The sequence below is a fragment of the Microtus oregoni genome, unplaced genomic scaffold (assembly GCF_018167655.1).
Source record: "Microtus oregoni isolate MIOR12 unplaced genomic scaffold, Mior012 000022F_ref0000154, whole genome shotgun sequence".
In the NCBI taxonomy this organism is placed as follows: domain Eukaryota; kingdom Metazoa; phylum Chordata; class Mammalia; order Rodentia; family Cricetidae; genus Microtus; species Microtus oregoni.
In genome coordinates, this window is record NW_024543081.1 from 704,077 (window position 1) to 729,990 (window position 25,914).

The following is a 25,914-nucleotide window of genomic DNA, read 5'->3' on the forward strand; positions in this document are numbered from 1 at the left end:
GGATCAATGTATTGTCCATGGCCAGTAGGCATGTCAAAGGTGACATTAAGTCAAAATTGCAAATTTATATGGGCTTGGGTCTCTGCTGCATCATCATATGCAGAGCGCCATTGGAGGAAACTGAGGGGTCAAGGACTGCCTTCAACAAGGAGATCCAGTCATAATGGGTTTGAAGCTTCGTGACTCATTTGTCTGAGTACTTACTCAAAATAACAAGAATCCAGGTAGCTTTGGTTGCCCCCCATAAACCCCTGTATGGTTCCCAGTCTGCTCCTGGCCCTGCTGCCGCTGGGAGGGCACATGGCTGACAAGGACAGCATCACTGGAGCCTCCAGACTCCACAGGGATGGGATGCACTCAGAAGAGCTCAAGCATAGCAAGAATGGACTGGAACCACAGATGTTAGACCCGACAATGACCCTCCTCATTCAGTGACAAACGCAAGTGCTTGGCCCTGCCCTGAAGTTGAAAGTGAGGACATATTCACCACATCTTGTCTCACTGTGACATACAAGGAAGACACCATGGGAGTTGGTGCCTCCTTCCAGCACTAACTGGGCAGCCTTGAGTTGAGAGAGCATGCATGGAACCAAGGTTATCCTGAGAGGGGCTGATCCCCCTCAGTGCCCTCTGACTCTCCCTAAAACAGTGATGACCCTGCTGCTACTTCTGGAGTATCCAGGGGAGGGGAGGAAGTTGAGAGGGGATGAACTGTCCCTGCTGGGGGCTCCTTCTCAATAGGAATGCGAAGGGGCAACTCCAGAAGACACAGTTCCATTGAGTCCAAGTGGGAGGCAGCAATGGAGGCAGAACAAGGGGAGAAGGAAGCTGATGGCTGGTTGAAAAGGTCTTCAACAGCTCCCTGCGACAGGAGGTCATTACTCTCGTTGGGTCCCAGCAGCAGATGCTGGCTGGGCAAACTCTCTGAATGATTTAGGCAGGGCAACTCCCGGCTGTCTACATTATCCTTTGTGAGGAAGGAGGTCCCAGGGGCCAGGGGAAGGGTCATGGGATGGGGGCTGATAGCAGGGCTGGGTCCTGTGCTTACACACTCCTGGATGTCAGAGACCCAGGCTTGTCAACTTTCACATGAAGTACATCAGTTGTCTCCAAAATGTGCTCTGAAGTAACGTACTCTACCTTAACCACAAACACGTTCTCCCTGTCAGGCATCTCTAAAGCCGTGGTTTTGTGGACATCACTGATAGTAGAAGAGGGGATGCAGAATTGAGGCCGGATAGCTTAGGTGGTACGAAGAACTCCAAGTGATTTCCTCCTCCTTCTCCTTCACTTTGGAGAGGAGGCAACACTTCTCCCAGTGAGCAGCCCTCTTCTCCCTGAGGTCAGTCCAGCTGCACCTCCTCCATGACCCTCCTTCACTCCTGCAAAATCAGGGGCAGCTTCTTCATCCCCCATAAAACTGAGCAACTCTTCCCTCTGTACAATTTCTGCTTCGTCTTACAAAGTTCCTCCTCCATGACTCAGTTACAGCCTCTCAAAGTGGTGAGTCCATCTCTCCCCAGGGGATGTGCCATCACTAGCCAAACCCCTACCACCTGTCCCAGAACCACCAGAGGAGTTGGAGCTGCTGTTTCCACCTAGGACTGGAGGGCCTGTTGTGGTCTCCAGGGGCCTAACTAGGGAGGAAGTGTCAATGGCCCCTTGTCACTGCCTCATACAGAACTCTGACTCAGTGACCCCACTGAATGGAGGGAAAAGCATTTCTTGCAGCTTTGAGGACATTGTAAAAGAGGAAGAGACTGAGGAAGGTAGGGGGCAGCTAGGTTCTCAGAAGATAGAGGTGGGCCCAATGCAGCCAGGACCCCACCCACCCTGCAGCTGGCAAGGGACAAGTCATGTGGTGGTGTAGTCTCCACAACAAGGCTCGGTGGGGCAAAGACAGTTAGGGAGAGTGAGCCCAAGGCCTGGGCCACCGCAGCTTCGAAGTGTTGCAGGAAAATCTCAGCAAAATGGCCAGAAAAGGCAGCTTCTGCTCCAGGCTCTGTGTATTGTGGGTGGGAGGCCAGGTAGAGGAAAAACTGGTGGGCAAGATCCAGGGCAGCAGCCCTTTCATGGGACTCACAGAACTCTTGCCAGCTTGGGGGAGAGGGTGGTGGCAATGCTGTCAGAGAAGGGAAGGCCCCATCTTCCAGGAAAGGGGCACAATTCACGATGGGCTCCAGGAGGAGCCCGTGAGGAGTGGCAGCAAAGAAGAAAGCGGCCAGAGGACACAGGGTGAGTGGCAACAACTACAACTCGTTCCACACGCTCAGCTCCAGGGTCAAGCTGGTGGAAGTAGCCGCCATTTGAGGAGAATGCTTCAATCCCAGAAGGGAAATGGGATTCAACCACAGCCGAATGGCCAAAAAATTTCTGTGAATTAAGAGACTGGCCACCTCTCTAATGGCTTTTAACAGGTGGTCATGTAATTGGATTAGTTGAGAAGAGAGACAAGGAGAGAAAGTCCAACAGCCCACACTCGGAAGAGAGGTTGGGACTCCCTGTAAAGTAGAGAGTGCCCAGACAATCCCAGAGAGTCTCAGACAGCGAGGGAGTCCGCAGGAGGACAAGGACTGAAGGGAACAGGAAAGTAGTGTTTGCAGACTCAGTGTGCTGCTTATAGTGAGGGACTTCCTTGGTTTGTTAGACTGCGGCCCTGTGCTCACACAGTGTCTCTGGGTGAAAAGGACCTGTTGGAGAGTCCTTTATTGGTTTTACCTCCTGGGTTGTCTGCTCTTATGTGGAGGTACCAGGACAAACCAAGTCACGATGGAGAGTTCCTAACCAAGACGACAAACAGGGGAGAGAAAAGAAAATATAGGATGTAGAGGCCCAAAAATGTGAGCCTATTTCCACGCTGACCAAAGGTCAGAGTTGGAACTTACCTCTATTCCTTCAAGGTTATTGTGTTTCTACCTGAAACAAAAGTCCCACCTAGATTTAGATCAGAGAGTTCTGCTCTCTCAAAATTATTGTCAATAGGTGTGGCTAATGGCCAGACCCTGTATTTCAGGAATAGAGAAGTAGATATGTTTCTACCTCGAACAAAAGTCTGAGGATCCAACTAAGATCCCAGCTACTTTAAGGAGATAATATTGGAAAAAATTCCACCCAGGGAGTGGTTTGCCTACAGAATGTGTTGATCTAGGGTGTAAGTGAAAAGCTTTTATGGCCCAATGAACCTCTCTACCAACACAATAATCCAAATCAGATCAAATCAAACCAAATTAGAAAAAGCCCAGGTTTAATGGATGCCAGCATTCCTGGGTGGTCTTCCAGGTCCCCCCGAGATGGAGACAGGAAGGAAGACCAGGAAAACCACATGTGTTCATTTTCTGGGGGGCATTTAAAAAGCCTGTGGGAGTGGTCTTGACCTTCTCTGGGGAGGGGTCACCATTGTGTCATGGTGACATAAAACTAGCACAGTGGGTTATTAAAAAAAGTCAGGAAGTTGTTGGAGAAATGTGTTGGTTTGGTTATGAGGTGATGTGGAGAGGGTACATGGGGATCTTATAGGATCACATTTCACATATGAAATTCTCAGAATAAAAAATATAAAAAATGAAAGAGTTTAATTGGGAGCTTACTTCCAGTTTCCGAGGTTTAGTTTATTGTCATCATGGCAGGGAGTGTGGCATCATGCATGGCACTAGGGCAATAACTGGGAGCTACATCCTGATCCACAGGCTGAGGAACCTGTGCCTGGCTTGGGCATTTGAAATACCAAAGCCTAGCCCTGTGACATACTTTCTTCAACAAGGCCACACCTACTCCAACAAGGCCACACCTACTCCAACAAGGCCACACCCATTCCTTCTCATCCTTCTTAAATAGTGCCACTCCCCATTGACTAAGCATTCAAATCTATGAACCTATGGGATCCATTATTATTCAAACCACCTTACAATACATCTAATATAGTAAGGTTTCTTACCTCAAACAGCCTGCATCCTATCCTATGATCTCATAAAAAAGAAAGAAAAAGTAAAAACTTTCCCTCAAACCCGTTAAACAATGTAGCTTCAGAACTTACCAAAATTATATATCTGGCTATTGTTAAGACACTTAGGCACTTAAGGGTGACTCTATTGAGACAGTCCTACAAGCGGGTGTCTTATCCTTCTCCTAAACACTGAACTCATTCTCCTCCACCCTCTTCTGTAATATCTGGCTTTACTCTATGCTAAACGATTTCCTTAATCAATAAACCCATGTTTGCTTTGTATTGACTCGTCTTGAGATTCTTCTCTGTAGTGATCAAGCCACAGCTCCACTCTGGAAGAGCTCACGTCTGTTGGACGGCATGCATCTAATTGTTGTATCATTGCCACCATACTCTCTGTCTTGCTCTGGTTAACTCAGAGCAAACCCATGGCACACAATGCTTATGGAGATTAAGCATCCTTCATCATGCTCAGATGTTGGAGGGCTAGTTAACCTTCCTGCCTGCTTTGGCTGGGCAGGGTTCAAACTAAGTTTTAAATTCAGAGTCCGGAGATCAGAAACAGTTTTCTAATCAGTGTGCTATTCTTCCTCTAGACATACATTTTTGGGAAGAAATAATACCCTACACCCTTAAATGTTAAATATAAATCATGCCTTGAATTACACCATGCCCAAACCCTTGAATTAGTTTTTGGTACTTAAAACTTCAAAGAAAACTCTATTAAAAACGAAATCACTTCTCTCATGATATATTTCTTAGGAATGACAATATTTTGACAATTTAGTACTTCCCTCCCGATTCCTGTCTTTCTCCTACCTCCCACTTACAGTTCCTCTCAGGGACCAGTAAAACAGCTTTCCCTGTGGAGGCTATCTGCAGAGCTGGAGCTCTGAAACCTAGTGAGGAGTGTGCAAAATGATTTAGACATTTGTTTGGGCTTTTAATCTTTGCTCATCTACACGCACTACCAAAATAAAACCCAGTGAAGTATGTGCCCTATAAATCTGCTTGTTCTCTCTCTGCTCCAGAATATTTCAGACAGCACTTGACACTTGTAATCAGCACTGGGCTTAGGTGCTGCCTCCTCCTGAGCCAGTCATGCCACCGCCCACTTCCCTTTCCAATTTCAATGGCATAAAAGGGGGTGAGGCCAGAGGGCACTGACTGGGGGAGCATGGCTGTCACAAGAAGGCAAAGTCTACATAGGTTAGATGACTCCATCCTCACAACTACAGCCTGCAGATCTGAGTTAGGAGAAGGCCAAGTTGGGAAGGCACTTAGTGAACCTTGCAAACATTGTAAATTAGGTTGTATGTGTGTGTGTGTGGGGGGGGGATTATTAAACTCTCTGAGATACAGCAAAAGCTATGTGTATGTTCGTAGTGGTGTGGCGCAAATGTTGTTCGAGGATATCAAAGACTTTTGGAACTTATTTACAAACAGGTGGGGCTTCGAAGAAATTAGGAAAACATTCAGCTTAAAGAAAGACTATTTGGGAACTTGAGAAAAGGGGAAAACTAGAAAGTCATGATGGAGTAACTGTTTGCGATGCTGGTAGGCACACGATGTGTGACAGGTGAAGTGATGCTCTGGGCTAGAGAGGCAGCTCGGTTGGTAAAGCGTCTGATATCTTGAACCTGATTTCCAGAATTCATATTAAGACAAAGAAGCGTGGTTGTATTCCCTGTGCTGGGGAGTTGGAGACAGGTGAATCCTTGGAGATCACTGGCCAGTCTGTCTAGTCTCCTTGGTGCTTTTGGGACCAGTGAGAGACCCTTGGCTCCTAAGAATAACATCTGGTTGCCCTCTCATCTCCACACACATGGATACACATGCGTGCGTTTGCTGCTCACACATGCGCACCTGCACACAAGTGTGCACTCCCCAGGGGTCCAGTTAAGAGAAGGTGAATAAAGGAAACATGAGCCAGAGAATATAAAGAAGAAACTGTGTGTCACCCTTGCAATCATCGTGGCTTCTGGGTCTTCTCTGTGCTGTGACTCCTGAAGATGCCGTTTGCATTTGATGCATGGGAAAATAGTCTTGACAGTGCAGTGGTTTGAATAATAAACTAAACTAATAATCAATTTTTTGGCTACTGATTAGTTTAATTTTAGTTAATCCATAAGATCCTCCAGCCTTCAATCTAACATGGAACCAAATAGCTCCTACATGTTAACAATAAACTATTTTAAAAGTAAATCAAAATAGGCACTAGTAGGTGAGTCTTGCGGAGAAGGAAGACATTCACACAAGCAAGCTCTGTGGAATTTCCAAGTGACTGTCAGTGTGCTTTTCAAGGGTGAGCAATGTCTCAAGCTAGAGGGATGCATTTTCTCTCTCTCTGCTTCCAAGTTTTCGTCTGTGTCTTTGGCGTCTGAAGGTGACCCTGACTTCAAAGGCCAATGGGAATTGGATCTGGTGAGGACCTGGGAGTGGAAAATATATGATCTTTCAGGAAAAGGTCATTCCATGCTGTATAGGAGCTCAACTTGTATTTTGATTAAATTCTTTTCAGTGCGACTGACGAGCTAATTGCTTCCTCAGCTTCTCGGCTCAGCACCGCTTACTGACATAGAATGCCTACCGAGGGCATGGAAGCCTCAAGGTGTGTATCCTTGTATGTAAAATAATTAATATTAATAATAACTAGCCATAAATTGTAACCAGGGTAGGTCAGATGGCCTTCCCTTCTTTCAGAAACTTCTTTATGTACTTAGTTATTCAAGAGGTAGAGGTGATACCACAGCCATAAAATGACATTTGAAACTAAATGACTGATCTTGGAGGGAAGTTTAAATAATTTACTCAACAAGGGCACTGCCTTTCACGCATATCAGATTGGAAGCTTTAAATGGCATTTGTTATGTCAAAGAAAACTTTGTCTGTCTGTAGCCGTGCTGAGTCCGGCCTCCTCTTGGCCTCACTCCTAAGAACGCGCCCATTAATCACCTGCGCTCACTGCTATCGCTGGTAATTAGTCTTTTAAGTTGCATCCAGATGGAAAGTATAAATTGCTAGAAGTTTCCTGCCAGGCACAAGAGTAGATGATTCATGAGCCCATGGCATTTCCCTGTGCTCTGTCCCTGATAAGCAGATCTGAGGAGCATGCGGTTCACAAGACGAACTTCACGCGACTGTAACAAGCACTGACTCTCACTTCGGGTGCCTGGAAATGTAGCAGGCCAAATTCTTTAGGCATTGGTAGACATCCCATCACTGTCCCCACCTCTCTGGGTTTCCTAGTGTTGTCTCCCCTTGCGTGAGCAGCTTGTCACTCCGACCACTTCTCTGTCTGCAATGAACAGAGTGTGGCCTGCGATCTCTTTGCTGTGGGCAGTGAGAGGGGAGGAGGAAGAGGGGGAGTGAGATCCAATTGAATATCTCTTAGTGGGTATTTAACTTCGAGCACATGTATCATCTAACTGTCTTCCTGTTCTTAGAAAGCCACTTCCTATACCTCTGTCTTCAGTGTCTAGTGGACCCTAGATAAGCCCTTGTCATCCCCAGGATCTTCCCATATCTGTAATCAGGCAGCTCAAGGTGAAATATGGATAGTGCTATATAGTGACGATGGCTACACACATAAATGAGTAAGAAATCCCACTTGGGCTAGCTTCAGCAGTCATCGACTTGTATTTATATAAGTGGGAAGGTATGGGGAGAAGATTTAGGCCAGCTTGGATCTAAGCATTCAAGTTCTGTCCCCAGGGATCATCGTTCCTCTCGAGATTGATGACAAGATGAGACACGGCACTTGTAACCAGGCTTACAGCATTGGATGCTCTTACTAGCAGTGAGAGAGAAGGAGAGAACATTCATTATGTTAATGACAGTGAAAACTTCAGCCTGGCAGGGTTAGTCCTATGTTCATATGAAGGATTGTTATCCAGGTTATATCCACTTAAATTACTTGGGCTAGCAGGTAGTAGCTGAGGCAGCCATTCCTGTCAATACTGAGCCTCAGAAGTGGTCCCAAAACTGCTCAGCACCTTTCCTACCCACTCAGGTTCAAGATGTGCTCCCACTCTTAGCAACAGACAGTCTTGACTATCTTCTCTACTACCAAGCTTCCGCACTTATGCCTACCTTAACCGCAGCCTTCTCTGCCTCTCAGGGATGATTGGTATTTCTATCTTACAAAGGCAGCGGAAGCTGACCAGTGGAGAGCTACCTTCAATTTCTTGCTCCCTAACTCTTATGTGATGTAAAGGCTCTGCCTTTACTCAGGGCTGGTGCCGTCACCTGTTCTTCCCTGACTCTGGCATCCAGACACGTAGCATCCCCTTATTCCATGTACATTCCTAGTCCACTGCCTTCTCCACCGTGGAACCTTCCTGATCATGTTCTTTAACCAAGTAACACTGCCCATTGGTCCTCGCCGGTCTCTAGCTATCACCCTGAGGTTTCCTTTCTTTAAACTTCTGCTTCCCTCCAGTGATCAAACTTGTTATCTCTATGCCTCACTTATTTCTCTTTAGGACCAAGCAGCAGACGCTTGCAAGGGGCTGATCATGATAATATGGGCATGGCGTAATGTAATCAGCTAAAAAAAAAAAAAAAAAAAAAGGAAGGCCCCAAAGCTGTTATCAAGAGTGAAGATACTCACAGGTACAAGAAATGTTAGCACATTAAAGTAATATTCCAAACACACTGGGCTGTAGCTATAGGACAGAGCTACCTACTAGAACTATGCTTTCTAGAAAAAGACCATGGTTATAGTCAACCCAAGACCGTCTGGAGAGCGCCAGTGGAGAAAATAACCAAAAACCAGTGGCCAAAGAGGAGCAGGAGCTAAGGGGCGGAAGGTCTGGTGGAGTCATTGTGGCTAGCCCCCTGAGCTGCAGGAGAGGGTGAGAAGCGGAGGGTGGACAGAGAAGGGTGGAGCTGCTAACATTCCTTTCTTCCCCCCTGTGGGATCGTGGTACCTTCTTTATTGTTGATCATTCTTAACCTGTGAATTCTTTTCCACCGTGTGCTTTATTTCTATGGAAGCGTTCTTCAACTAACAGGTCAAACTCATCACTGTGGAACTGGATTCTTTTCATGTCTGGGTTTGTAATTACCCCTTCGTTGATGTGAAAATTTAAACTTTGTCTATATCCTTCCTAAGGATCTATTCTTCCCATGTCTTGTTTAACTCATGGCAGAATCTCCGTATTAATCATGGTCCTAGCATATGGGGCTTTATAATACAGCAAGGGTTCACGAAATACATTCTGAATCATAGACTGAAATTGTATGTTCTTGTTTAAAAATCTTAGTGTTCCATCTTCCAAACTCATGTTGAAGTCATCAACCTCAAAATGGTAAGATGTAGGGTAGTTTGGAAGGATAGTAAGTGATGAAGGGAGAGCCTCCATTAATGCTTTTATATACTTGATCTTAATCAAATAGTTATGAAATAATAGGATTAATACTTTCCTAAAGGAGGCCTGATAGTGGGCTTTGTGGTGTGGGCCTCAATACCAGTTTCTGGGAGGCTGATATGGAAAGGTCACTTGAGTTCATAGGTTTGAGACCAACCTAGGTAACACAGCATAAACCCATGTCAATAATAATAATAATAATAATGATAATGATGATGATGATGATGATAATAGACAATATAACAACTATAAAATTACACAAGGAAGCTTGTTTGCTCCTTTGTGAGTAAGGGTGAAGAGCAAAGACCTCATCTGTGACTACGGGACCCTACTGCTAAACAAATCCAGAGCTGTGTGGTCTTGGACTTTCCAGCCTCTCAAACTGTGAGAAATAACTTTCCATTGTTGATTATTCACCTAGTTTATGATGTTTTGTTGCAGCAGCACAGAAGGAAGCAATGCAATCAAAGCGTTAGTAGACGTTTTGGAAAGCCCCACATTGGGCACTGTATGCTGCTGGGAAATTAGAGTCTCCTCTCAGAGTTCTTAGTATCATCAATGAAAGGATTTAAGAAAGGACTCAGAAAACAGTCAAGGACAGTTTATCAGAGTTGTAAAGAAAACCCCAGGGCAGGCAAGCTATAAATCTCAGCAGCTGCCAGGAGGAGGAAGATGAAGGAAGAGGAGGAGGAGGAAAAGGAGGAGAAGATGAAGAAAGAAGGAGGAGAAGAAGAATAGAGGAGGAGGAAAAGAATAGAGGAGGGGGAGAAGAAGAAGAGGAACAGGAAGAAGAAGAAGAAGAAGAAGAAGAAGAAGAAGAAGAAGAAGAAGAACAGGAAGAGGAAGAAGAAGAAGAGGAAGAGGAAGAAGAAGAGGAGGAGGAGGAAGGAAGAGGAGGAGGTAGAAGAGGAGGAAGAGAAAGAAGAAGAGGAAGAGGAGGAAGAGGAAGAAGAGGAGGAGGAGGTGGAAGAAGAGGAAGAAGAAGAGGAGGAAGATGAAGAAGAAGAAGAAGAAGAAAAAGAAGAAGAAGAAGAAGAAGAAGAAGAAGAAGAAGAAGAAGAAGAAGAAGAAGAAAAGAAGAAGCTACACCTTTTTGAGTTAGGCATGGAAGTTCAGCAGAGCAGCCACATGAAAAGGGAGGTAGCTTCAGGGAAAGAGAAAGCATAGGTGGGCTCTTGCCAGAATCTGATAGAAAGAGACAGAAAGGAAGAAAAGGGAAAAGCCCGAACTCAGAAAAGTAAGCAGACCTAACACAACCTCATGTTGGATGAGTCGTACCCAGGAGTGACTGTACCCAGAGTCCAGGGCTATAACCTAAGAGAGATCCCCATGAGGGCCTCCGGGAAAACTGGTTCCTGTTTATGTAAGGGCACACTGTTCCAGTGAAGGCCAGGATTGCCGGAAGCTAACCCTTCAAGCTTTTCTACTTAGATATAGGCATGGGGACCTGCTGGACCACTGGCCAGTGCTGAAGTAAAGAGGAACGTGTGCCTGTTTAGGATATCCCAGGAGTACTCATCGCAGATACCGTTATCATCCTAGGTTCAGCCTGCTAGAGGCTGTCTGTGCCGGGGCAGAGGTTTTCCTTCAGTGCTGGTCTGCATTTGGTGGAGCATTGTTGTCAGGACTTGAGAGGAGACTTTGTTCCTGTCCTGCGAATGGGTGCGGACAGCTAGCACAGATTTCTGGGCCAGCTCACCCACCTCCCCTCAGGCTCCGAACCCCCAGTTCAAGTTCCAAATACCTGGCACTTGGCACAAGCACCCCAACCCCAGGACTGGAGCCAGGAGTCACAGCGCTTTCTCACTCATCCCAGGGTCTGAGCCTTGCCCTGCACAGAACCGGCTGCCTTTGCCATCTGCTGCAGGGTCTCCTCCCGCACACCCTGTTGCCTCCTCCCGCACACCCTGTTGCCTCCTCCCAGCATGCTCAGCGCTGTGTGTCTTAAAGTACCAACTCTGAAACTCACGGAGCAATTCACAGACTTCTGCAATTTTACAGGATTCGCGCCACTTCTTCTGTTACCAACCATCAGTCGCCAGCCACCGTAATTAGTTAATTGATTGATTAATTCATATGTAATCTGCTAAGTGCTGCGGTTAGAAATAGATTTTCTATAAAGTTTAATGAAGCTTCAGCTTCAAAATTTTCTGGACCTGTTCCAAAGCCCTAGATGAGTGGTCACACAGTTATGTGTTTTTGTAAAATGTGTAAAAGTTAGCTGTGATCCACGCTTGGGCAGAATGGACTCTTTTCTACTGACTTCTCAGGTGCGTCCCTCCTCTACTGATATGCCGCAGACATGCTGGGATAAAGAGAAGTCATCCTGAGAATACATTTTGTTTGGGTCTGAGTACATGCCTGTGGTTTTTCAAAGTCATTTCCACGAGTGTTTAAGACATTGCTCCTCAGCCTGCACTACGACGGATTTGAGTCCTGCTGTGTTGGGCCTGTGTGAACTTTGCTGACACTGGGATGCGAAGGCATGGGGGCCAGAGCTTGTAAGACGATGTGACCTTGTTCCACAAGTTCTTCCACAAAAAGAATGTGGACAGAGGTCAAAACAATTTGAAATGTATGGAGCAGAGCTAATGTGTAGAACATAACTTGTTGTAGGATGTTTGTATACTGTGTGAAGGTGTATTGTTATGGTTGGTATAATGAAAGGCTGAATGGCCAATAGCTAGGCAGGAGGTATCGGTGGGATTTTCGGGGAGAGAAAGGAAGAGGAGGAGGAATCTAGGTGTACAGGAAATGTCAGGAGAGACAGAGAAAACAGGAGGTGCAAGATGGAAGGGATGTAACGCTACGTGATAGAATGTAGGTTAATATAAATGGGTTAATTTAAGTTATAAGAACTAGTTAGGAACAAGTCTAAGCTATAGGGCCACTCTTTCATAGTTAATAAGCAGTCTCTATCATTATTTGGGAGCTGACCGGCAAAACAGAAAAAGACTGGTTACAAACCCCATTAGTAGGCAAAATTGTAAACAAGGACTTTGTTTCTTATTGCTGTCTATTTTAAATGGAATGCCTTTAATAATAATTACAAACAACTAGGAGGTGTTATTTTTTTATGGGAATCATACAAAATAGAATTCATCAGGAATTCTGTGCAGCCACATAGAGTTTGTATAGAGATAACGTAGACTGTACTTTAATAATACTGTTGTTATTCTCGTGGATGTGCGTGCGTGTGTAGGCTCGCGAGTCAGGGCAAGCAGATGCCAAAGAACCGGCTGTAGTCATTTCTCGCCTTCTCCCGTGTGAGTCCTGGGGACTGAACTCACGCTGTTAGGTTTGGTAGCAAAGGCCTTTGCTTTCTGAGCTCTGAGCTGTCTCACTAGTCCCAACCCTCTGTAATAGAAACAAGTTTTGCTCTACTTTGGCAGAGGAATGATTGAATTAGATGTTAATGTTATTATTTTCTTCTGGTATTCTGATAAAATCAGTTTGTCCTTCAAGTGTTTGCTTGTTTTTTTCCCCCCTTATAAGCAATACCAGTTCATCTTTAAAAGTCTTTGTTTAAAGAGGGTTATGTAAACATTGCTAGCTAGCTTCCAGACCCTACCCTGGAAGCTGCACCTGGACTTTGTGGTTGTGGTTGTGATGCACAGAGAAAGGCTTTGGTGATTGCCGAAAGAGGAAGTCCTTCATCCGAGGTCTGGAAATCCAGGATTTTTCCAGATTAACCGCATGTTGTAGGGTGGCTTACCTAATCGTGGGGTGTCTTTTCAGTCTTCCACTCATGGTCAGGGCTCCCTGCCTCCCGGGTATTTATGGTTAGGCTCTGCACGGCTGTCCTCATGTTAAAACTTGCTTTGTGGAGAGGAAGTTGCATCGTTGGCATCCTGTGAATTTAATTCCTGAGGAGAGAAGCAGCCAGGAACTGAAGGTTCCTAAGGGTGTTTGTGACATGTCGGGGGAGGGGGGGGAGCACAGTGAGGCTTGGAGGGGCTCTCTGGGCAGCTGTAGGGAGCCCAGCTTCTTTTGGGATCCTTCTGCTTAGCATATACAACACCATAACCTGGATGGTGGGTGACAGATATCCAGGAGGTTTTTCTGTGTAGTTTGCAGAGGACAGCAAGCAAGACCCAGAGCCCAAAAGAAAGACCAAGAGACCATCTAGCCTTGTGGTGACTTTGGCTGGGAGATTGACTTTGACATCAATCATTTCAGCAATTGTTTATTGTATTACTGTCATGTGCTAGATCATAGTCTAAGACTATAGAAGAATATAAACCATAACAAAAACCCTCACAATGACAAAATAACAAAACTTGACTTCTTTGGAAGAGACAGGATGCCAGGAGAATAACAAGAACAAAGAGAACTTTGTGGGGAAAGGAGAATGGAGTTTGCACAGGCTGGTAGGCTCTCTGGCAGTGGACTTTCAGTTCCCAAGGGTCACAGTGAAGCCCAATGCAGACTTCACGTTGCAGACTGGGGTATGCACCATGACTAGCTCTTGTATCACAGTGGAGTTCTTCTTATGGAACCTGGGAGAGACCGAAGGTCCATTCATAGACTGTACAGCATGCTCTTTATGGCTAATTGGAGCAAAACTCTTGAGGCTTTCAGAGGAGGTAGTGGCAGAGTCAGGCTTATAGGTTGATCTGGGTCCCTCATTTCTCTGTGGGCATGGGGGAGGGATATGAGGAGGTTAGTTAGAAAGCTTGAGGCAGAACTGGGCAAGTCAGAGGGTTAGAGAAGGTTCAGTGTTGGCCAGTACTTTGGAAGCAAAATCTACAGAGCTTGGAGCCTGCATAGACAAAGGGCTGTTGTGAAATAATCTTTTGGTACACTGTAAAGATGTGTCTTCACCAAGGCGCCTCTCGCTGGTTTAATAAAAATAAAAAGCTAAACAGCCATTAACTAGGCAGGAGGTATAGGCAGGATAGACAGACACAGATGAAAAAAGTCAGGGGGGCCAGGAGATGCATTGGGAACAAGACATACTGGAGGATAGGTAAAGCCGTGTGGCAATATGCAGATTAGTAGACATAGGTTAAGTTGTAGGAGCTAGTTAGTAACAAGACTAGCTATCAGCCAAACTTTCATAGTTAATAAGAAGTTTCTGTGTGGTTATTGGGGAGCTGGCTGGTAAGACAGAAAATCTGCTTATGAAAGGCAAGGGATGGAGGACAGGACAGGCACTGCATAGCCATGTCACCAGAGAAGAGGGGTGTAAAGACGAAGGGAGCTTCAGGATGATATAAAAATCAGTACTGTGTGTGTGGAGTTTTAGGTGACATGGATATATGATAGAAAATGGCTTTGGGGAACTTTGATTTTCCTAAGTCTGCTGTGAAAGTTCGACGGTTAGAAGTCTTTGCGGTTACCAGATATAGGTGTGTTTTGGACATAGAACATGGGTGAGCTTGCTGCAGAGGAGTAGGTGACTAAGACTAAGAAGGGTGGTGGCCCATGGCTGGACACCAGTCACTATGCATCAATCTGGACCATAGAAAAACAGGGCCCTTAAAGGAAACCCAAGGAGGCCGAGAAAGTGAACCAAATTGCTTCAGAAGTCTCCAGGACGGGAGCAAATATAGAACTTCTGAGTCCATTTTAATTAACACAAGAAATGTTTCCTAAACACCCTTGGCTTTGTTTCCCACTAATAACTCAGTGACTGGAGTTAGACAACCAGATGGTTGTACTATCGACAACACATACGATTAACTCCACGATGGGAAGAAATGGCTGAGAAAAAGGTCCCCTGGCCCTCAGCAGGAAGGCACAAGACGCTGCTCATATAGTAGGCCAAGCTGTGCTGGAGACCACCAGATGGGGACCCGGCAGAAGCACATGGCAAACAGGTGGCCTGGTGACCTGAGCTTGAGGCCTGCTACGTAGCTTCCCTCCACAGTCACCCATGTGTCTGCTGCTTGGATGGCAAGGACAGTCTCCTGGAGAAGCCTCAAAATCCTTCCTTAAGCCACAAGGCTCTGCCTTATGGGTTTCTCTCCAAAGGCAGCCTGCGCAATCTGTTCTGATGCCACTGAACTTGGGAGGAGGCCCCAGGGCTGCGCTGTACCAGCTGTGAGGGGGTAGTAATGAAGGGGTTGTCCTTTCTTTGGAAGCCCACCGAGAGACAAAATCCTCACCATTATGCAGACAGAGTTTAACAGTTGCTAGGGGACATTGCAACTCTGGCCACAACCTTTAGCTTCATCCACAAAATACCCTCCCAGAGATCGGTGGTTGAAAATATCACCACACAAAAAGGTAAGAGAGCTAAGGGAAACAACGGGGCCTAAGCTATGTGGAAGAGTTTCAGAGGATCCAGGCTATTGCAGGAAAGGGATGGATAGTTTTGTTGTGGAGAAAACTCCTAACCCAGACACGGCTTTGTTTCTGCTTAAGCTTCTTGACTGCAAGTTCAAAGGAGCAGTCCCAACTTTAGGGTGTCCCCATCCCCACTTCTTGGTTGTTTTTTTTGACTCTTCTTAAATGCTTTGTACCACCTGTCAGCAGTCACAAAATACTTTCCACTCTGTCTTCAAACACTTGTGATACAGGCTGAATCTGATATGTCTGTTTTGCCAGAGAAGAAACAGCCTCCTAGTGTGTGAGGAATTTTGCCATCAAAGCTGCTCGGTAGCAGGACTGGGAAGTGAGCCAAAGAAGGGCTTGCTGGGTCCCCCCTGCTCCCTGTCTGAGCACTCAGCTGTCTTAGCTACACACTATGACACCTAATGATTTTGGATTTGCATCCAGTGCCTCCCGGGCAGGTCTACATCTGAATCAAGAACTGGGTTTTGGAGAAATCACAAGGTTGGGTGTTCAGAACTCTGCCTTTGCTATCAGAGTTGGAAGGTGAGAACATTTGTAGTGTGTGGCTCAGTGGCCATCCTGTTTGTGTCTCCATCATTAAAGATCTATCTTGAGCCATGGTGTTGGGGGTGACATGGAGGGGAACAGCTTCCACAGACGGCAGAGGCAGGCCAAGTCACCTCTGTGGAATGGCGTGAAGACAGAATCAAAAGGCAGACACTGAGGGTGGGCTGTTTCTGCCCCTTAGGAGTTGGGAGATGGATTGGAGACGGCTTTCAGAATGTAAAGAAAGCAACACATCATATCAACAATCAGGGTGGAGCTTTCCCTCTGGGGAATGGTTCTGCTGTAGTTAGTTAGAGGTGATCACCTGCCTCAGCTGTTCCTGACACTTCAGGCAGGGAGTTTTGGCTGATTTCTCTGTGCTGATTAATCATTGAGTTAGTTTATTTTCTCACGTCACTTGATTTGTTTTTTAACCTTCCTAATACTGTGGCCCCTTAATACAGTTCCTCATGTGTGATGGCCCCCAACCTATCTTTGCTACTATGTAACTGTAATTTTGCTACTGTTATGAATCTTTATGTAAATAGCTGTGTTTTCTCATGGTGTTAGGTAACCCTTATGAAAGAGCAGGTCAGCCCCAAGGGCTCACAACCCACAGGTTGAGAAACACTGCTAGAGTATTGTTACAAAAGGTAAGTTGTCTTATAGCTTAGATTTTGATAAAAGTACATTAAGAAGTACAAGTTAAACTGGTCAGCTTTTAAAGAATTGTTGTCAGAGGTTTCTGTCCCATTCGGTCCCTCAACCATTCAGTCCCAATGAAACATGCAAAGGCCTACATTAATTATAAACTGGTTGGCTCAGGCTTCTTATTAACTAACTTTTTTTTTTTTATTTTTTGAGACAGGGTTTCTCCGTAGCTTTTGGTTTCTGTCCTGGAACTAGCTCTTGTAGACCAGGCTGGCCTCAAACTCACAGAGATCTGCCTGCCTCTGCCTCCCGAGTCCTGGGATTAAAGGCGTGTGCCACCACTGCCTGGCTTTATTAACTAACTCTTACATCTTACATTAACCTATAATTCTTGTCTGTGTTAGTCATGGGGCTTGGTACCTTTATCAGTGAGGCATTCTCATCTTGTTTCCTCTGCATCTGGGTGTCTACTGCAGACTGAGTCTTTCCTCTTCCCAGAATTCTCCTGTTCTGGTCACCCCACCTATATTTCCTGCCTGGCTACTGGCCAATCAACATTTTATTAAACCAATACAAATGACAAATCTTTACAGGGTATAAGATCATTGTTCCACAGTAAAGAACATTTACTTTGCTATTTCTTTAAAGGTGTCTGAAGCCTGTGGCTTGTGAGCTATCCATTTGGAAATGCCACACCTTCAGATACACAGTATCAGCTTTCCTGTGACTTCATGCTATGGAGACTCATTAGCCTGATGGAAATTTTCTTCTTTGTGGTTACTTCATTTAATTGAGTTGGGATACTTTTTTTTTGGGGGGGGGGTTGGGTAGAAAATGTGTTAATTTACCCTTCTTACTGCCTTTGAGACCTTATAGGGTCTTAAATATGGTTGGGTAATTTTCTTCTTTTGTTTCCATTTGCGACTGAATGTGTAATGTGATTTTGCAGATCCAATTGCTACAGATTGGCCAGCTTCCACACTCATTTAAAAACACAATTGGTACCTCTGCTGGAAGGGGTGTTCAATTCGCCATCTCTAAATCTGCCCTTCTGAAAGATTTAGTGACCAGATGTCCAGGATCAGTGAGGAAGATCTTGCCTGCCAGAGTCAATATTTTTCCCCTATCATCCTGCTGGCCCAGGGATTTCAAAATCCCCATTAAGTCTTGTGAGCTGTGGATATCTCTGGTAGAATATTCCTAGCAAAATTCTGGTTCTTAGGCCAATCCTACTGCAATATTTAACTTTTTCTTTCTTTTTGTCTCAATTACATCATCTTTTAAAAATTCGATTTTTTTTTAAAACTATCTCTTCTAGTCTTCTAGTCCGAGTCTTTGACTTTGTTTCTTCCCAACCACAGACATACTTCTCTTGGATTCTATCCTGTAGCCACTTTCTCTGTTTGCCCGAGGTATAAGACAAGTGAGGAGCCTTGTATCTTGGGGTGGTCTTCAGATAATGGGGCCAGTATCACCTGTGAGCCTATTGGAAATGCAGACTTTCAGCTCTCCCTCCAGACCTCCTGGTTCCCAGTGTGTTTTGGTGAGGGCCCAGGCAGCTTGTATGTGTGTTAAGGTTGGAAGGGTTGCTGTTTAACAGGAGGCCTACAGAACCCAGATCTCTCCTTCTCAAATGGTTTTTGCTCTCTTGTTGTCCTATGTTGAGGAATGGGATGCTAGGGCCAGAGTTGGTACCATGTTCCCAATTACATGACTCTGGGTAAGTGGCTTATTTGGGTAAACAATTATTGTCAGTGTCTGTACCAACCTGCGCTCTCCTTTCTCATGTTCCCAGCAAGACAATGAGGCTCTTACACAGTGAAGATTTATTTCCAGTGATAAAAATCACATGTGGCTGTGATGGTTTGAATGACACACCCACATTGTCTAGCATATTTGAATACCTAGCCCCAGTTGGTGGCGCTGTTTGGGGAGCCTTAGGAGAAGTGAGAAGTGAGAAGTATGTCACTGTGGGGGGGGGGGGGGCGGAGGTTGCTTTGAGAATTTAAAGACTCATGCCGTTTCTAGTTCACTCTCTCTCCTTCCTGCTTGTGGTTCAAGATATGATCCCTCAGCTTCCAGCTCCTGCCACCATGCCTCTACTGTGCCATCATGAACTCTGATTCATCTGGAAGCACAAGCCAAATAAATCTTCCTTACCATAAGTTGCCTGTTTGGTCCTGGTGTTTGCTCATAGTGACCATAGTGAGTGAGGGTCAACAGCACGGTGGGGAGACAAGCAGCTGTCTGTTAAGTGACAGTTTACCAGGCAGCCAGATGCCTCTCCTTCATCCATGTAGCAGTCACTATCCTGAGATGGGAGCCCGGTGAGCAAGCATCCTGGCTGTGTGATTGACAAGTACCTCAAAATAATGACTTCACCATAGGAAGTAAGGGGTTCCCACTGAGGTTCCACGTTCGCAGCACATTTCCAGGGGTTGCACCTTCAGACCCACAGACACAGGAGAGTCAGTAGGAAGTCACTGTGGCCATCCACCAAAGAGTTTAGAGGCAGATAGGTTTCCAGGAGGTGACCAAGCAGATTCTGAGGCTCTGTGTTTTTGGAAGGGCTCCCAGGCGACAAGGACAGTGAACTTCCAGTAATGAGGAATGGTGGCCAGCTCCCATCTCCTCTCCCCCAAAAGGGACTTTTAAACTGAGAAACAATTAGCATTTTCAAATGCTTGCCACAGGGGGCTACTTTGCTCTTTCAGAATGGGCTCAGAGAGTTTAAGATTTAGGAGAGGAATTGTGCCTTTTCTTTTTCAAAAGCAAACGACATATCTCATGGCACACTACATTCATCCAGAACAAGAAAGACAGAAGACATAAGCCTTCAATCCCTTTTGCCTCCCATCCATCTCGCCACTGTCACCAACATAATCTCCCTGAAACACCGCTTTGCCGTGTCATTTCTCTGCTTGAGGATTTACAGTCATTCCCTATTTCCTATTGGGTCAAGTCTAAATTTACCTGCCAGGCTTTCAAGGACGCTCATAACTTGGCTCACTGTGCTTATTCAATTTTCGTTTCTTATACCTCCCGGGCAGAACGCTCACTGTCAGTCAGGCCGGTCTGCGAGCTGTTCCATTCCCCGAGTGCCAGCTCACCCGGAGTGCCAGCTCACCCAGAGTTTTCATCTTTTAGGCTTATTCTCCTGTCATGTTGCCTCTCATTTGTGGCCAGTATTCTGAATGCTTTTGACCAAGCAAAGTGACACTAAATTTAAATTTAAAATTGCTTTATAGAGGATATTGAATAGTGTGTGAACCTGATCTCTATCTTTGTATGAAATACCCATAATAAATGGACTTGAAAGAAAGAAAGACTCATTCTGGCTTACGGTTTCAGAGGTGTCAGTCTACGGTTGCTGGCTCTGTTACTTTGGTCCTGTGGTAGCACAGAAGGTGGGACTGTGTGACAGAGCCCTGCATAGCCTCATGGTGGCAGGAAAGCCAAAAGGAGAAAGGCAGGGGGTGGGGGTTTCAAACATACCTTCAAAGTCATGCCCCCAATAATTAACAGTGATTAACTCCCTTCTACTAGGCTGTGCCTTCTAAATGACCCATTTCTTCCCAGGGTGCCACAGGCTCATGGGTCTCTGGGGATATTCTAAGGCCAAATGGTAGCACATATTATACACTCTACATTTATACGTACCTGGAATCTTGTCGTGCGATCTTATTGGTAAATAGAATCTTAGTGGCTATGGCTGGCATGAGGCAGGGCTTTATATAATAAGAGGATGGGTTTTACACCCTACAACCATTATCCTCCTGAATTCTCTAAATCCCAAGGGAACCTTGCTTATAATATGCATGATGACTTCACAGAATAATATCCAGGCTTAAAAAGATGGCATCACGCATGTTACATATGATGTCATTATGTACATACACTGTTTTTATTGCCCACTAATCTAATGGGAATGTAGGTTGATTCTCTGACTTGGCAATTGTAAATATGTTGATTTAAAACCTCAGTATAAAAGGGTTCCCTTTTGCATCCTTGGTAGCGTCTGCCATCTTTCATTATCTGATAAAAGTTATGCTGTCATGTGTGAGGAAATATCTCACTGTGATTTCAATTTGCATTTTCATATTGATTAACCATGTTAGACATTTCCCCCATCTCTATGTTGGCTCTTGGCAAACCTTGAAGATTGTCTGCAGACCAGAAGTTTATTTATTTATTTATTTGTTTATTTATTTATTTATTTATTTATTATGTATATATTATTCTGTCTGTATGTCTGCAGACCAGAAGAGGGCACCAGAACTCATTACAGATGGTTGTGAGCCACCATGTGGTTGCCGGGAATTGAACTCAGGACCTTTGGAAGAGCAGGCAATGCTTTTAACCACTGAGCCATCTCTCCAGCCCCCCGAAGATTGTCAATTCTTGTCCCTGGACTACTTTGAAAACTTGTTGTCTTTTCTTGACATTAAGGTGCTTTTTTTTTTGGTCTTCTTTGTGTATTTTGGATATTAATGGCTGAGTCGCTATATGAGCTCAGTCCATGATGTCTCAGCATCCAAAGTCTAGTACCAAAGTCTTGAAGTATTCATGGAGCACTATTAGTCTCCAGTCCACATGGGAAGGCCAAAGAAGCTGGCTTCTGACATCAACAAAGGATGCCAGTATCCATAGCAACAGAGTAGATGAGTTCACAAGCAAGGCGTAAAGGCGATGAGGCACAAAGTAGCAGCTGGCCCCGTGGACCTCCTTATGTGTATGCTCTGGTGAGAAGGTGCAGTGAATTTGGAGAGGGTTTTTTTTTTTGTTCATCTTCTAGGAAATTCTCTTACAGACCCTCCCAGAGGCAAGTCTCTGAGTTGGTTCCAGACCCAGGGAAGTTGGTAACCAAGATTAACCATCACAGTAGTGAATTATCTTGACTAATAAACTATCAGTGCACCATTGCAATCTTTTCCAGTGATCTTACCCTATTCTAATTTCTCAGTACTAGGAACCAAGCCTGGGGTTTGTGCATGCTAGGCAAGCATCCTATTGCTGGTCTTATCCACAGCACTTTTTGTAGTTTTAATTTTGAGACAGGGTTTATTGAGCTTCCCCACTCTTTCCTTGAACTTACCCTGTAGCACAGGTAGGCACTGAACCCCAGCTAAGCCTCTCTATTAGCAGGGGTTAATAGGACTGGATAGCCACAGTTAATAGGACTGTTTAGGTTTGTGAAGTGTGCTGGTTTCATTATAACACCCTTTCTCATTTTGGTACTGGCATTATATTGAGCTTATAAAAATCTGTTGGAATCAGATTATATCTCAGTGGTAAAGCACTTTATATATAAAAGCTTTCTTTATATATAAAAGCTTAATTCTGATTCTTAACATTGGAAGGAAGGAAGAAGGAAAGAAAGGATTGACAATGTTCATTCCTATTTTATTTGCTGAAATATTTGAATTAATTTTCAAGTTAGCTGAATATTATTAAACGAAATTGTAGATTTTACCCCTGAAGTTACATATGTTTTGAAAAAAAAGTATTTTATAAACAAACAAACTAGTAAACAAAGTCTCAGATCAGAGATGGTGCCCACCGCTACCTGAGGAAGTTTTGCCAACTGATGGCTGCTCCAGAAGGAAGAGTCATTTTTTCTTGAAGATGTGGCCACTGTTAGGTTATGTAGCGAATGGCTCCACATCCCTGTACATAGGTGTAGCACGAATTTGAGTCAATGGGTTATAAAGGAAGAGCATATAAACAAAGAGGGTGTGGGGTTGTAAGGGAGACATCTAGGGTACTAGCAGGAGCTGTGGGGGAAGTAGGGAGTAGATATGATCAAAATACACTGTCTATATGTATGAAATTCTTATATAACAAACAAAATATTATTAAAATAAGATTTAAAAATTAAATTAATAGCTTTTAATTATTAAGAAAACAAAAATGCAATTAAATAAACTTATATGCAGGGTTTTGTCAGGTGATCCCCCACCCTCGGTCTTGAACTCATGATAGAATCCAGACTGGCCTTGAACTCACAGATTACAAGTTCCATGACTTGTATGAAGGTTTTAAGTGACAATTGTACTTTCTTTAGTAACTAGACTTTATATTTCCTTTTGGCTCATTTTAAGGGGTGTTATTCCTTAGAGAATTGGTGCACTATTTGCTGTTGCTGCATTTTTTTAGGCAGTATTTTATTGTCGTAGTGTTCTTGAAGCAAAACAGTGTCTTAACTGTCTGCAAGATGATGTGGGCGAGTCTGCTTTTCATTTCTGGAATTGGCAATGTTTAGTCTCCCCCTCTCTTTCTGTGTTCTTGTCCTCTCTTTGCTGCGAATGATTTTCATTTAACCTACAATAGGCAAAGTGGTAAGAAATTTTCATAGTGATTTGGAAATGCCAAGACATGCAACAAATGACAATTTCAAGATGAGAAGTGCAGTTGAAGGAAAATTACTGCATTGACTTATCAGCAGGGTGGATACCACAGGAGCGGGAATGAGTTTGGAAACAGATGAGTAAAGAAATAAAATTATTCAAAGTTAAGCTCATGTGGAATAAAACTTTGAAAGTGACCGTGAACTTGGCAGGGGGATTATGGCACCATTTATTTTATGCATAACCAAAGTATTCAACTGAAGAGAAAAGTAGTTAGAATTTTTTTAAAAAATATTGAATATTACATTTTCCAAATTTTATAGAAACTCAGCTGGTAGGTTGTGGAAATTCAACAATCTCAAAACAATTGTTTGACAAGGCACTCTTAATTAAACATATAGTAAGCAAACTACTGACAAGTAGAGGTACAGAAAAAATCTGAAGAGAAGCCAGAGAGAAAAGCCACTTTACATTGATCATAATTTAAAAAGACTGACTGCTTACTAAAAACAATGAAAGCAGACACAAATGGAGAGGTGGTGGGAACAGACACAAATGGAGGGATGATGGGAACAGACACAAATGGAGGGGTGATGAGAACAGACACAAATGGAGGGGATGATGGGAACAGACACAAATGGAGGGGTGATGAGAACAGACACAAATGGAGAGGTGGTGGGAACAGACACAAATGGAGGGATGATGGGAACAGACACAAATGGAGGGATGATGGGAACAGACACAAATGGAGGGGTGATGAGAACAGACACAAATGGAGGGATGATGGGAACAGACACAAATGGAGGGGTGATGAGAACAGACACAAATGGAGGGGTGATGGGAACAGACACAAATGGAGGGATGATGGGAACAGAACAAATGGAGGGATGATGAGAACAGACACAAATGGAGGGGTGATGGGAACAGAACAAATGGAGGGATGATGAGAACAGACACAAATGGAGGGGATGATGGGAACAGAACAAATGGAGGGATGATGAGAACAGACACAAATGGAGGGGATGATGGGAACAGAACAAATGGAGGGATGATGAGAACAGACACAAATGGAGGGGATGATGGGAACAGAACAAATGGAGAGGTGGTGGGAACAGACACAAATGGAGGGATGATGGGAACAGACACAAATGGAGGGGTGATGAGAACAGACACAAATGGAGGGGTAGTGGGAACAGAACAAATGGAGGGGATGATGGGAACAGAACAAATGGAGGGGATGATGGGAACAGAACAAATGGAGGGATGTTGGGAACAGAACAAATGGAGGGGGTGGGAACAGACTAAAGTGGAGTCTTCAATGTGTTACAAGGAAACAACTACCAGCCTTAGGAATTTTTATTCAGTGGGTGAATATTTTAAAGTCAAAAGGACAAATAAAGACTTGCATAATTAAAGTGGAGAGATGTGTCACCTCAAGAGAATATCAAGACAAAGTCTTTCTGCTGAGAGGAAGCACCATACCTTAGAAATTCAGCCCTGCAAGAAGGAGCAGAGCCCAGTGTCCTGAGGGTAAGGGCCCAGGAGAGGCAGTCTGGCAGAGAGATTTTAACTGTCTAGGGATGGCTCCGCCAGCAATGGAACCCTTAGATAGTTTTCCCCTATGGCTGAATCTCAGTAATATGTGTTTCTTACTTTCTGTGTCCATATTATCAGCTTTCACAGTCATTCTTTAGGCTTTGTCAGCAATACCCAATACATATTTTCACAACTATATATAACCAAGTACTGAAGCTAGCGCCTACTATGGTTTTCAGAAAGAGAGATGCATTATAGAGACTGAAGGTGACCACGGATCTGAAGTGGTACACTTATTTAATATGAGCATCATTATCATTTGTGGACAAACACTTCGTATGGAATGTGTTCTGGGCATTGTCATGGTGTTTTGCTCTCACCAGCAAAAGACATCATGTCCTCTGACTTTGTTAAGTTCATTCTAATAGAGAACACAACAGTAAACACAATATACAAAGGAACCATTCAATGCACTAGAAGGTGTTTAAGTGTATAGTTAAAAGGAAAGCGGAGCAGAGTGAGGTGACCCAGAAATGTGTCATCACATAGGAGGGTCAAGGTGGGCCCCAGTGAGAAGCCATATGAGCAAAGACATGATATGAATGATTGAGCATGACTAGGGATGTATCACAATGGTAGAGTGTTTGCTTAATACTTATAAGGTCATACATAGGTTTAATATCTAACACCTTATGGCCTCCATGATGAATATATTCTCCCTGCAGACGTTATAGGAAAATAAATCAGGTTGGAGAAAATTGTGGATGCAAATTCTCTAAAACAGGAACAGTGTGGTGGGGAGGGTGGGTGAGATGAGGGGAGCATTTTACTCTTAGAATGTTGTGTCCTCCAGGATCATAGTTCAAATGTAAACAGAAGTATCCAAAGGCAAGGCCATTGGAGGAGATTTAGGATGGGTCTGCTCTCATAGGTGAGTCGGTACCCTGTGGAAGGAGGTCTAAGTATGCGTGTTAGCTCCTGCACATTTTCTTTGTGCCTTTCCAAAAGAAGGTATGAGCAGGTCTAAAACAGATACCACCTCTTGGTCCCTTGATACTGGATTTCTCAAGATCTATGAGCTCTGAGTAATAGATTCCCAAAAGTTTCTGAATTATTGTCTGAGATATTTTGCTTTAGCATGCACATGGACAGGTAGAACGTGGTGAAAATAAGGTCGCTTATTCCATGTTTGTACTACGTCCCTAGATGTTGTACATATGTTGCTCTTTGAGAATTGTTT

General features: G+C 44.4%; 1 pseudogene; it reads right to left on the reverse strand.

Moving 5' to 3' along the window:
- Window positions 1–204: 204 nt before the first annotated feature.
- Window positions 205–25,914, reverse strand: part of LOC121461432 — a 53,945-nt pseudogene continuing 28,235 nt past the window's right edge.